Raw genomic sequence first — 12,063 nt, 5'->3', positions numbered from 1 at the left:
TTATTTTCCATCTTCAGTTTCTAGTGAAAGCCAGCTGGCAAGAATTTCCCACTTACTGTGAGGAAGAGATTTTTGAATTTTTGCCTTCTGACTTAAAAATTAGGCTCTACTAGTATACTCAAACTTTGTACCCAGAGGCAGAAATGGAGGCCACTTGCTTGACTAAGATCTCATGAGGAATAAAGGTTAATTAGGTATAAACAGAATTAATGCACTTGTAGCCTGCTACAATATGTCCTAATTATTTTTTTAAAAAATTCACATCTCTGCATCAAAGCAATGAGCAATAAACTTTATTGTATTTATTATATTTCTTCCTTCTATGTATAACTGATTATAAATCAACCCTCATAATTACTGTTTGATACTGTTGCGGACACTTGCTTGGGTTTTAGAGATTCATTAGTCTCTAAATCTTGGTCTACTCTAAACCAGAGTAGGTGAATACCTGGAGTGGGTGGCGATAAGGCCAGAGCTGTGTGGCTATAGGTGCTTAAGTCACCTTTAGTCCCCTCATTTAGGGTATCTTCTAGGAATCTTACTGTGGTGATAAGCAGGGGGGAGTGTATCAAGTTTAACGTACATAAAAGAAGCCAGTTGGATATTACTCCTGCTAGTGCTACAAGAAGGACCAGAGAGCATGCTGTAGGAAAAATTTAAAACTTCCAAGTGATGGAGGAGGTTAGTGCTATGTGAGTGGTCCATAATGGGTCATTGACGCTCAGGCCTGGAGCTTTAGAGCTGTCTGGTACCTTTCTCATTCTTAGCAGACTATTTCTACATCTGTCCCCAGTCCAATTATTTGTCCCAAGACACAATAGCCTAGACGCATCAGAAGATAGATGCCTTCTTGACTTAAATCCGTGCTTACTACTATAGCACGGAAACACGGCTTGAATGTCTAGGTCAGAGAGCCTGGGAACCAGGGAGCTGCAGAGTTATGTGTGTTAGCAAAACTCCTGAAAAGAAGCTGGGTCTACAGAGACTGATTGTTTGACCTGTCCTGTGGAGAGATTGGAATGTGGCAGGTCCAGAGGCTAATTACCATATCATGGGCTAGTTGTAGCTTGACAGAATAGCCATTCCTTGCCCAACTCTGTGTTGGAACTAACAGCTTGTGACTAACAGATATTAAAAAAAAAACAAAAAACAAAACACAAAAAACCCTTTTGGAATCTATTTACTTAGCAGATCACTTGCTTCCATCAACCCCAAAGCTAAGAATTTCACCAGATGGGCTGGTGAGACGGCTAAGTGCGTAAGTTGAACACTGGCTGCTTTTTCAGAGATCCTGAGTTCAATTTCCCAGCAACCACATGGTGGCTCGCGACCATCTATAAAGGGATCTAATGCCCTCTTTTGGCATGTAGGTAAACTTGCAGAAAGAGCACTCATAAACGTTAAAAAACAAAAACAAACCACGGAACATAGAATTTGTCTGTTTTCCTGGGCCACTGTTACTCAAAATGGCTTCCCTGTGTGGTGAGAGCTGCGGGCTCTGAGATGATAGTGGGGCGGGGCTTTCCTTAGTGATGCGTTGCCTTCCTCTTTGCTGAGGTTGGTCTTTTCCTTCCTGCCATAGGAAGTGATGGAACAAAGAAACCCAAACCTAGGGAAAGGTACAAATCCAGGAAGTCCCTTTTCAGCTCCTGTCTGAGGCAGAATTCTGTTTGTGCCGGATGGCTTGCAGGATTGAGTTCCACGGTAACAGGTATCCCTGTAAAGTGCGTTTGCATCCTATGGAGATCAGGCCCTGGAAGTCAGTATGACTGGGTGTAAGGAGCAGGCCCTTAAACAGGACCAACTCCATTTTGTAATAGGAAACTTGTAAGACATGTCTGGACATGTCTGGTACTTGTAAAGGCAAGTCTGGAAATGAAGCTGTGCTGAGATAACCAGACACGAGTGGTTATCTTTCATGTACGTCATCAGTAACTCCAAATTCAGCATAAAAGAGGAGCCTGTCCGAAGCACTTCATCACACTTGTAGCCATGACTGGCTAACGTGATCCTCCGGACAAAGCCTCCTCAGCACCCGGTCATCAAAGAATTAACCGAGAGACCAACACCTTCAACTTCGTGGTCGAGCTCCGCTTGGACTTCAAGCCGAGAGACAACGAACGCCTCCAGCTTCGTGGTCAAGCACCCTACGAGGTCAAATTATCTGGAAGCCACAGCCTGACCCTGCCTTACCGGACTCTAGACCTGTAACCCAAAACCAACATAAGGACTCAGGTCGTATAATCCATGAATGAATGACTTGTCTATTGCTATGCTTATTTCTTTGGTAATTAGCAACTTATTAGCAACTTATTAGGCATATTGTTAGAGGCAACCTATAGTAAATGTGACAATATCTTGTTGTAGCAATAACCTTAGCATTTGCGTTTGTGTTTGCTTGCTGTGCATTATCATTAAAGAAGCAACTGAATTCCACAAACTCTCTGTCTCTTGGCGTACTCTCTTCCCTCTCGAGGAGCTGATGAACTCACAGTCAAATCCAGTATACGATCCCTGAGTGGAGCAGGACCTGTCGCTCCTCTCCCCGCGGGGGATTCAAACCCCTTGCTCTTAATAGATAAGAGACCCTGCTCGCGACACTGGGTGTAACCCAGGCATTTTTAGGGCTTTTGGGACATTACTGCACATCTTCAACCTCTGATATGCCCTAGGGGAGAGCAATTGATTTCAGAGTGCTTTGCTTTATAACTCAGGAAGGTGCATGAGGATCACTGAGGATCTTGTTAAGATTCTGATGGGACACTCCTGGCCAGGCCTGGGGGTCTGCATTTCTGACAGGCTCCTAGAGTGCTTGAATACATGGTTCCCTTTGAGTTGCCCAACTTTAATTGAGACCCCGGTGGGGCGGTGGTCCTGACCTCCAGCTATTCCTGCGTATTAATTTAATGTGCTTGAGAGGGAACTGAAATAATTCCTTCTGAGAACTTTCCCCCCAAGCCCTGCATTTGTGTCTTTAATGACCTGCTCACTAGAATGCCCCCGTGGGGTCGGTCCATTGCTTTAGCTCCGTTTTTGTTTATTGTTGTGAAAGGGACACTGCTCTCATTGTAAGTTTTCAGCGCTTTGAACTTAGGGAACAAAGTCTATCCTAATTCATAGTAAATGCAGCTTAAGCAAGCACAGGCAAAGAATTACGTGCTTACCATAGGTACCTCCTTAGATACCGTGTTACTCAGGTTTTCATGGCTGTGACAGCCGCATACCTGACACAAACAAAGATTAACCTGGGCTCATTTCAGATGTTTCATCCTGGCTGGGAGGATCTGGGGGAGAAGAGCAGTTTAACTCATGGATGCCCATGAAGGGAGAGAGAGAGGAGAGAGAGAGAGAGAGAATGCCAAACTATAGTAGGCTCTCTCTTCCCCCTCCTCTTATTCCTTTCCAGGCTCTCAGTTTATGGGATGGTGCTAGCCAGATTCATATCTTCTTCTCTTAGTTAATTCTCTCCGGAAATGCCCTAAGGGACATGGCCTAAGGCGTGCTCTGAGTCTTCTAGGTGCTTCTTTATGCAATATAATTCAACTTGATAACAGGTATCACAGATACCTTGTATCCGTAAAGGGAGCGTGTCAAGGAGGAAAAATATTGGCACAACTGTGTACTTAGGATTCTGATGCATTTAAAGATGTCCATATCTTTTCTTTTCTTTCTTTCTTTCCTTTTTTTTTTTTGGCAAAAGATTCTTGCCTTCTTTCTGTTTTCTGTTCCTTACAAAGACAGGGTTGTACAGTAATCAAGTACCCAGTTCAGAGTACAAGTTCTGGGTCTTGTAGACATATTATGGTATGTCTAGTCTTCCAATGCTTAAAAAGTAACCTATCAATGGTTTCATTAAATATCTGGTCATAGATCTGCACATTCACAAGCCTTGTGAGCAAATCACTTGTATCGAAGGCTGAGCTGGAAAACCTGATGGCTTTCATCTAAGCGAAGCAGTATTTGGAAGCCCAGGCTGTCTGTAGAGTGATGGGTTGGTTTCTGCTTTTAAGAAGAGAGTGAAGGGGAAGGAAGGAAAGTGGCCCATCACAGTAAATAAGCTCTAAATTTGTATTTCAAGGACATTCCCTGATGCAGGTCAGCTTTCCCCAGACAATGGTCTGAGATTGGTGTAGTTTATGAGATGAAAGTCTTCAGAGGATCTGTGTCCTTACACTCCCTCACACTTTCTGTTGAGAAACACGTCTATGTGCATTATGCAAGTATGGAGAGACTGTGGATGTCTGGAATTTATGGCTCGGCACTTAGAGATTCACACTTCTATCAGGTTAAATGTCAATGATGGCTTTCCCCCCTTTGAGCAATGTTTAGGTGCCTGACAAGAATCAGATAAGGCAAGGGGGCTCCTCAGACTTCTGTTTTGTGCAAATTTCTAATAAAATTCAGGGACCACAGCTGGAGTACAGAAATGGGTCTTTTGGAAGTGGCTAGGCATTGTGGATTGTCTTTTGTCATTGTTGCATGTCTTCTGAGAGTTGAGTAGATAGCAGAATGCATTTTTAAGACAGTTACTTTTCTGCTCTAACCTTGAAATCTCAACTAGTAGTTTGAGACACTGAATACAGCCCTCCCTGTGAATAGACCCTGCCTGTGTTTGTGTTATGATTATTATCTCATGGCCTTTTTTATCCCTAAATTTTCAGAAATAGGAGGGTCGCTGAGAACACTAGAGTACACCCAGATTGAAGACTGCTGCCTGGTTTGGATTTACTACAGATGGGATGGGAAGATGGGCAAATCTAAAATGCCTTTGAAAATGAAGTCTGCACACATATTAAGTCTTTTACAGTAAATGCAGCTGGGTCCTGGTTTTTGAATTACTCTTCAGCTGCAAGTGAAACCTTATATGATGCACTTTATATTTTCTGAAAATCAATCCAATGTCTTTTCTTCTCAAAAGCTGACTTAAAAATAAACTGAATATAAAACCCCCATGTTAAATATAGTTCTGTTTATTTTTTAAAACACCTTTTGAAATTTTTTTTGTTGTTTTCCCAACAAACTTTCAATCTCCAAAGAAAGACAATTGCTTGTGTTTGTGGATAGGCCAAATGATTAGTGGTCATCAAAGAAGACTTTGGAAAACAAATTAGCCTGGGTTACTAAAGTGTCAGCGTGGTGTTTTCTACAAACAGATTCCTCCCTGGTTCTGGCACACCTCATTACAAAGCTAACATGATAAGCACTTAGAAGCCTTGCAATTCTGCCAGAGCTCTTCTTCATGTCAACAAAGTGTGAAAGACATTTAATTAGCTGGAGCAGCCTTGAGCATGATTTAGCTATTAAAAAAGACAGGAGAGAGGAGAAAGTGGAAAAAGGAGAGGGGAAATGTATTTAATCTAAACTATGCAAATTGTCTTCTATTCTAAATAGACATCTCCATTCTGTTTAAAGAATGACAAAATATGATAAAACAGTTCAGAGTAAAAAAAGTGGACTCCTGTACTTGAAGTAAACATTTGCAAAAGGTGGTTAGTGTTCACAGAGTAAAGGCCACTGAAGGAGAAACGTTATCAATGGCCCTACTCTACAAAACTGCAAGGCATGGTGTCCTGAATGCTGAAATTACAGCATGAGTGTTAGGAGGGTTACCAACCACTTTCTGATTAGATTTTGGGCCTAGAAAGAGTTCTTTCTTCTTTCCATATAATGTTCATTCATTCTTTCAGAATTCCACGCATACTAGAGCAGCAAATTCTCTTAACTGCAAAGCTAACTTTCCAGCCCCTACTGTTTTTATCTTTAAAATATGTCTACTGTGAAACTGAAGTGGCTCATTGGTGAAAAGCCCTTTCCCCTACAAGCCTGGCAACCTGAATTTGAGCCCCAGAATACAAATGGCAGAAGGAGAGAACTCAGATGTCAAGTTTTTTTCTGACCTCTACAAGTACACGCACGCGTGTGTATACACACACACACACCCCAATACTTTAATATTGTTTACTCAAATTACTTTTGGTCTCTGTTAGCATAAAGCAAAGTCACAGAAATAATTTCTAAGTTGCAGCTAACATTACTTTTGTTTTGCATTTTTTCCAGTTTCCTAAGATCAGTTTCCCAAGAAAATGATTGAGAATCATTTTTAGTTTATTTTCAAGGAGCACTTTCAAAACAAGTTATTTCATTCTCCATGTTTAACATAACTGCACCTGTATTTATATGCATTTTTGTGTTTGCTTATACTGTAACATGATAAAGATTTAAATTGCTTTTGAAAAATTTGAGCGTGTGTGTATGTGCATGTGTGTATACATCGTATGAGTGTGATAGTTTTGTGGAGTCAGTTTTTTCTTTCCGTCTTTAGGTGGTTTGGTGACTTGAATTCAGGTCATTAGGTTACATGGCAAGCATCTTTTCCTACTGTGTCATCTCACAGGGGCCTAGATTTCAATTCTTTCAAGAGTCTTTTGTGGTTGTGTTTAGGCCAAATCAGAATCCAGAATCTTCTCAGTCTTTGTACATTTCTGAATAGTCATATAGTATATACAGATTCACTCAAATATCTCAAAACAGGGAAGAATTATTGGTGCTTCATTATTGGATATAGGAATATATAATGGATACATATTATATGGATATATATATAATGGGATCATTATTGGTGACTGCAGAGAAGAAAGCCTGTAATGTTAGACTCAAAACTTCATCTGGATGATGGGTTATGGAAAGAAGTCATACCTTGTCTTGTGGCGGGCTCTGCACTCCCCTGAGTGGGGCTACAGCTCCATGATGGCTGTGAATGTCAGTGATACTTGAAAGATCAGTACATAGGGTTGGGATGTAGCTTATCTATAGTGTACCTGCCCACACATATATGAGGGCCTGAGTTCAATTTTCTTCACCACACTAACAAAAGAGTGGTGGTATATACCTATAATCCCAGAATGTGGACAGCGGAGGCTGAAGGATCTGAAGTTCAAGGTCGTCGTTGGCTACATAACATGTTTGAGGCCAGCCTGGCTACCTGAGACTATTTCTATGGCAAAAGAAATGTAGCACAGTCATGTGTGATGGTGAGTATGCCTGTGGTCTCAGCTACTTAGAATGCTGAGGCCGGAGACTCATTTGAGACTATAAGTTTAACACAACCGGGACAACACAATAATATCCTGTCTCAAAAGCAAAACAAGACAAAACAAGAATAAAAATAACAATCTACAGTATAGAAGAAATGACGAGAGCAAAGACTCCTGGAGACAGGAAAGCCTTGAGCACAGTCTCCATTTTCACTGGCCCCTGATAGCATTTCTGTGGTACAGGAATGAAGCAAAATGTTTGTTGTGCCTTGCTGGAGTCCACGTTTCTGCCACCAACAGAGAAGTTGCCATGGCAACGGGTACCTCAGAGTTGCCCTCCACTTAGCCAGCCCCCGTGACAGAGCTAATGGCTGAAATGCCTGTCAGGCACAGACTTGGGGAAAATGGGAAAGGCTCTAAGTGCTTTGCCCTGTGGGGTAGGGACTAGAGGATGGGTGATCTGAGAGAAAGGGATAGAATCCTACCCTGAATGGCTTTTGAAAAAAAAACTATTGTAAGAAAAGAAAAGAAAGAAAAATAGAGAGGAAATTCATTTTGTATGCTGTTCAGTGCATCCAGAAGAGCCCAGAATTTGCTCCTGCTTCATGAAGTATCAGGTCTTGTAACAGGTTGCAGAGTTGAGAAGTAATAACTCAACTCTAAAGGGTAGTTTAGAATGTAATAAGGGATAGGTGTCAATCACTGGCGCTGGGGCAATCGGCCAGTCACTGAGGAAAAATAAAGTTGATTTCTTATCAGTCTCCTCTCACGGAAGGAAGTTTGCAGTGGAGCAAACATGTAGATATTACCATCAAAACAAAATCATTACAAGATACACGGATTCATAATTCTACTTCATAGAGCATGTTTCAAATGGAGGAGGCTGTAAATAACCCCCAAAGCATAAAGCATTAACACTTTAGAGGTGGAGTTAGAGGGGACAGGGGACGGCCAGAAATTGCCAGCTTTCTCCTCTCTGAGCATCCCACTTCCACAAGCACTCAGCCCGGCTTGGCCTCTCTATTGTGGACTGGATCCTCTGAGAACCGCAAACAAAATATCTGTTCCTTCCCTTCTGATGTTTCTGGAAGGGACTTTGCTTACAGCAATATGAAAGAAACTAAGATTACTTAATGTATAAATAATACTTACAAGCTAATTCATAAATGACCAACAATCCAATAAAAATATAATAATTTTTTGAACAAAGACTATAGTAAGCAGGCAGTTTACAGAAAAATAAATACAAAGGGTATATATACACGCACCAAGAGAACTTAACTTCAGCCACAAGTAATGAAAATGTAAATTAAGACAATAACAAAATTTCATTATCCAATAAAACATAGCAAAACTTAAGAGGATGTTATGAGGCACTAGTTTGATTGGGTTTGTGGGGAAAAAAAGTACACTGTCAGTCGGAATATGTCATAAGGAAATTTATAGTAACTACACCAAGTGAAATGTAAGTATATCCTCAGTTGGAAAATCACATACAAAGTTATCTACTGTGAAAATATCATAGGGACAAAAGTGTAATGAATGCTATCTTTTGCTGTAGAAATCTGTACTATTGCATGTACAGGAAACGCAGGATCTGGAACATTTGCAGGAAAATGCACATTAGCTGATGGGCGTGCATTTTTCTTCACAGTTGCATATGGGTGGGTACTGGGCTGGTTGCTAAGGAGGAAGGAAGACTGGCAAAAATAAGATAACACAAGGATACACTAAGTTTATGAACTAAGTGCATTAATCATGAGATCTTAGCACAGCCATGAGGAAAGAAATGAAGGTGTGATTATCGGAGCTGGAACGATAACTTTTAAGGGCTTGCAGGTGGTAAAGAAAGAAAAACACCAGCTTGTATTTGGGAAGGAAGCTGAATAGAGGTGTGAAGTTTTAAAATGTTCATTATATCCATAACTCATTTGCATATGAAGATAGAAAATATTTTATCTTTAGATGGTAGAAAAGAAATTTGGAATAGGGACAAGAAAACAACTCATTAAAAACCTTAGCATTGGGCTGGGGACATGGCTCAGCGTGAGGGCTTGAGTTCAGATCTTCACAACCATGTCAAAGTAGACTTGAAGGCCACGTGTAATACCAGCACTGAGAAGATAGAAACAGGACATCCCTGGAGCGAGCCACCTAATTAGACTTGCTGGAAGTGAGAGAATCCTCAATAAATAAAGTGGAGAGTGACTGAAGAATACACCAAAGGTCACCTCTTAGTCTCTACATGTGTGTGCACACATGTGAATTCACACCAGAATGCACATACACCCTCACACATTTAGACACACAAGCACACATTCAAGTACACTGTGCACAAATACACACAAAGAAAAGACAAATCACAGCCACAGAAGCAGGATGCCTTCAGAAATGCATTATTTTCAGTGGTAAATGGGCTCACGAAGTGACCAGAAACCATACTTGACAGTTCCCAGAGAGGCGATTCTGAAAAGTAAGGGAGCATGGAGTTGTCACAGTGAACAAGTCCAAGGGTTTTATTATGTGGGAGCTGAGCTATGCTCCTAAGAGGGCTGGTTTCCCAACTGCTTTGGAAACTGTGAGTTTCCATGGGAGAGTTTGGGTGCTCAGCCCTGGGTTCCTGACACCCTTTGTCCATGGACTGTGTGCGAGGAGAATTGTGTGTTACCATCTTTCTTTCCACCCATGATTACTTATTTCTGATTTCTTATCTGCTTCACTAAGAAGGGTCTGTGAGGATTTCTGGTAAGGACAACTAAGTATCAGATTCAGGTGTATTTAAGGTCTAGGAGTCAGACAGCTCAGGGTCACAGTGGCTACTGTGAATTCAGCTGGCAGCACCTTCCAGAGGCAGGTTTTCTGAGGTATTGCATACTGTGTGAATTGTGCCAAGTGTATCTGCTGCATGCACTCAAGTCCTGTGAGAATATAAGAAGCCCATCGTCTGACTAACCAGAAGACCTGTAGGGGATGAGGCTTTGCACCTACCTGTTGTAATGATCTTTTGAAAGAAATGCCTTTGGTCCAAATTCATTGTGTGTTAAATATCATGAATGAGACCAAACTCCCAAAGGCTCCCCAGGAATGCACACAAACAGTTTGGCATGCAGTTCGGAGTGGTTCCTTAGCACAGAAATGGGTGGTAGCTGACTTTTGGCTTTCTGCTGTTTGTTTTGCTTTTGTGTTTTACAGACTGTGTGAGACCATCTGTAGCCGTCTCTTGCTGGCATGTCTTTCTCATTTCAAGGAAGTAAGATTTTCAACGTGACAGAGAAAAATACCAGAGCCAACAATTCTGAGAGATAAGTCACAGTAACTGTACTCTGTGACCCTTAAAATAAGCCAGACTGGGGTGCTTTTTCTACCTGATAATGGCTGTTCTAAAACAGTTCCAAGAGCTCTATAACAGTGACTTTCCTCATTGCTGTGGCAATGGGCCTGACAAAAGCAACTTGAGGAGGGATCGGGCAGTGCAGCATGAGGGAAGGGCACACTGCGTCTGCATTTGGGAAGTAGCTGACCTCTGGTGCTCGGGTCTTTTTCTCCTTTTCCATTAGTTCAGGACCCCAGTCCATGGGATGGTACCACTCACATTCATGGTGGGTCTTCCCTCCTCCACTCAACCTCTCTGGAAATGCCCTTAGACAAACCTAGAGGCGTGTCTCCTAGGTGATTCTAAATCTAGTCAAACTGACAAAAAAGATTAGCTATTTTATTATTTTTATTTTGGGGGGCTGGAGATCAAACCCAGATGTCACACGTGGTAGGCATGTGTTGTACCACTGACAGAACCCCAGCCCTGTCTTGTTTCTTTCAGTAGTCTACTTTCAAGTGTTCTCCAAGGAGCCTCTCCTGTTTGATGAGTGATTCTCAACCTTACTACATACTAGAGTCTCTTGAGGAGGTTTCAGTGACAGACTCTAGAATTTGACCCTCATTTGCTTTAATTACTTAGAGGGGCAGAATCTACATTGAGACTAAAGTGCCATAGAGGTGGAGATCAGCAGCAGACGGACGCTTTTAGACTTTCTCGTAGGTGTGGCTGGCGACTCACCTCGGAATCCTGGCTAAAATGGAGGTGCTGATTCGGTCCTTCCTGGTAGGACTCCTGCTCTCTAACAAGCTGACCAGAGGCTTCCAGGTGACCTGAGGCTGGGCTATCAAGTGAAGTCTATCAAGCTTCAAAGCCCCTCCATGAAACAAATTAGTCATAGATGTCTCAGGCCTGGGCTGGCCAGTGTTCACCTTTATTCTCTTTCTGTCCCAAAGCCAGTTCTATGCTCACATTATTCACAGAAGGAAACATTCTTCCTGTGTACATGCTATTGTTCTCTTTCTGAATAGCTCACAGCAAGAATTCCCTCTCTATTCAAGCCTGTGGGATTATCTAGACCATTCAAAACCCTTGACTCAGAATGATGAATGATGAATGTAGGCTTGGGGGGGGGGGAATTGCTGGTGTGAGGATCCATTTGGAGTGTGTGTGTGTGTGTGTGTGTGTGTGTGTGTCTATTCAAGAGCTGCACATCAGATATTTTCCTTAGTTACTCTCCATCTCAATTTTTTGAGACTGGGTATCTCACTGAGCCTGGAGCTCTCTGGTTCTGCTAAGGTAGGCCGTCAGTGAGCCCCAGAGAGCATCCTTTTTATCTTCTCACATCTGAGATTAGAGATGCATGTCACCATGCCTGTCTGGTTTTTGTTTTGTTTTGTTTTTGTTTTTTGTATGGATGTTGAGGATCCAACTTAGGTCTTCATGCTTGCACAGCAAACATTTTATTGAATGAGCCATCATTCAAGTTCTACAAATTATTTTGAAATGGAAGACATTTAGAGTACAGTAGATTCAGAAAGAAATCTAATTAGGGCTTCTCTTTCTGAGAAAAGATAGAGAATTCTGGAAGACTATACTTCCCTCTTTTTTTTTCCCCTAGGAAGATGCATAGTAACCTATTAGAACTCCCTCCCCAATTTCTTTTTCTGAGAGAGAGAGAGAGAGAGAGAGAGAGAGAGAGAGAGAGAGAGAGAG

The 12,063-nt window shown here is 41.8% G+C and overlaps 1 long non-coding RNA gene across 1 annotated transcript; it reads left to right on the top strand.

Moving 5' to 3' along the window:
• The first annotated feature begins 1,960 nt into the window (after nt 1–1,960).
• LOC114638155 lies at nt 1,961–4,959 on the top strand. Its single transcript, XR_003713833.1, has 2 exons — nt 1,961–2,235; nt 4,662–4,959. It is a non-coding gene; the product is annotated as an uncharacterized LOC114638155 (long non-coding RNA).
• The last annotated feature ends 7,104 nt before the right edge of the window (nt 4,960–12,063 follow it).

This window comes from Grammomys surdaster, unplaced genomic scaffold (genome assembly GCF_004785775.1).
Source record: "Grammomys surdaster isolate TR1022 unplaced genomic scaffold, NIH_TR_1.0 125512, whole genome shotgun sequence".
NCBI lineage: Eukaryota > Metazoa > Chordata > Mammalia > Rodentia > Muridae > Grammomys > Grammomys surdaster.
Note: the sequence above shows the minus strand (reverse complement) of the source record. Positions and strands in the feature narration are given on the sequence as shown.